Source organism: Schistocerca serialis, chromosome 2 (assembly GCF_023864345.2).
Source record: "Schistocerca serialis cubense isolate TAMUIC-IGC-003099 chromosome 2, iqSchSeri2.2, whole genome shotgun sequence".
NCBI lineage: Eukaryota > Metazoa > Arthropoda > Insecta > Orthoptera > Acrididae > Schistocerca > Schistocerca serialis.
In genome coordinates this window covers 271,129,178-271,130,729 of record NC_064639.1, presented here as the reverse complement: position 1 = coordinate 271,130,729, position 1,552 = coordinate 271,129,178, and the positions used below count along the sequence as shown (strand labels likewise).

General features: G+C 40.3%; 1 pseudogene; it reads right to left on the bottom strand.

The window, feature by feature from the left end:
* Nucleotides 1–727: 727 nt before the first annotated feature.
* On the bottom strand, nt 728–845 carry LOC126459070 (5S ribosomal RNA; annotated as a pseudogene).
* Between the last annotated feature and the right edge of the window lie 707 nt (nt 846–1,552).

Sequence of the window (1,552 nt, the reverse complement as noted above, 5' to 3'; positions counted from 1 at the left end):
ATTAGGTTCCTATCCTTTCACCATTATTGCCGACGGCATTATAAGTGAAAACGATAACATTATTTTAACTAAGAGAATTTTATTGAATTCTCTGGTTAATTTAAAATCAATCAGCTCGTAAAACTGGTCGCAGAAGTAATTAACTGAAGCTCAAAGTGATTTTTAGTGAGTGCTCATACTGCGACCCACTAGCAATTAAGCAAAAATTCATATGTTTTTGGATGGGGTCTGGGGGTCGGCTTTTAACAAAACACAGTTTTGTTTTTAATCCCAAACACGTTTAACTATATTTGCAGCCTCATCAGTGGGCTTTTATTTTATGGATTTTTACCACAAGGTGTGGTTTCTTTCATTATAAAAACGTAATACATCAAAAAACAACACCAAGTCGTAAAAAACCATAAAATAAAAGCCCATTGATTATGCTGCAACTGCAGTGAAAAATGTTTGGAATAAAAAGCAAAACTGTGTTTTGCTAAAGGCAGACCCAATCCAAAAACATATGTATTGTTAAAACACTAAAAAGCATTCTGTCTTCAGACCACAAGTGGCCCATTGGGACCATCCGACCGCCGTATCATCCTCAGCCAAGGATGAGCATCGGAGGGCCGTGTAGGAAGCACGCCGGTGTCCTGGTCGTTATTATGGTTTTCTGTGACCAGAACCGCTACTGTTCGGTCGAGTAGTTCCTCAGTTGGTATCACGAGGCTGAGTGCACCCAGAAAAATGGCAACAGCTCGTTGCGGCCTGGACGGTCACCCATCGCAGTGCCGACCACGCCCGACCGCGCTTAACTTCGGTGATCTGACGGGAACCGGTGTATCCACTGCGGCAAGGCCGTTGCCTCTTGTTAAATTAAATACGGACCAAAGTGTTTCAACCTCAAGATGATTAAGTAAAAGTAGCGCATGGTAAAACTAACTTCGAACCGCTGGTAAAGTGTACATGCAATTTTCAGTAAAGTCAATATTTCATGTGTTTCTGACTTTCGTAAATTTGGTTTTATTAACTGCAGAGAATTTCTGTGTACCACTAATTAACTTAAATGCATTTCACCATACGTTGCTTTCTATTCAAGCTCGCGCCCGTGCATTTCGATTCCGCTACTGCCAACCTGCACGCTAGTAATTATTTATGTAGTTTTAGTTTCATTTTAATAATTAACAATTGGTAACTTTTGCCCGCTTTTGCCCTAGAGACCGTAATTTTTTAATTTGTAAAGTACATTCAGTTTCATTACTTATTCAACGTTGTAGCTAACTACAAAGCATTACTTTATTCCATAAGAAATTTCTTTACGATCGTTACGCGCGATAAGTATCTTTACGATGGTGATCATTTTGCACCATTTGCACTTTTCAGTTAGTATTATTTTTCGAAGTCGATGCCTTTTCTATCATATACGGAACATTAGATAACGCGGGTCGTTAGCAAAGAGTGCGGTGTGTTACATGAGTTGTTCTAGAACGTAGTGAGATGTTTGAGAGAGAGAGAGAGAGAGAGAGTGAGAGAGAGGAGGAGGGGGGGGGGGGTAAGGTTGAAGCTCGGAGTC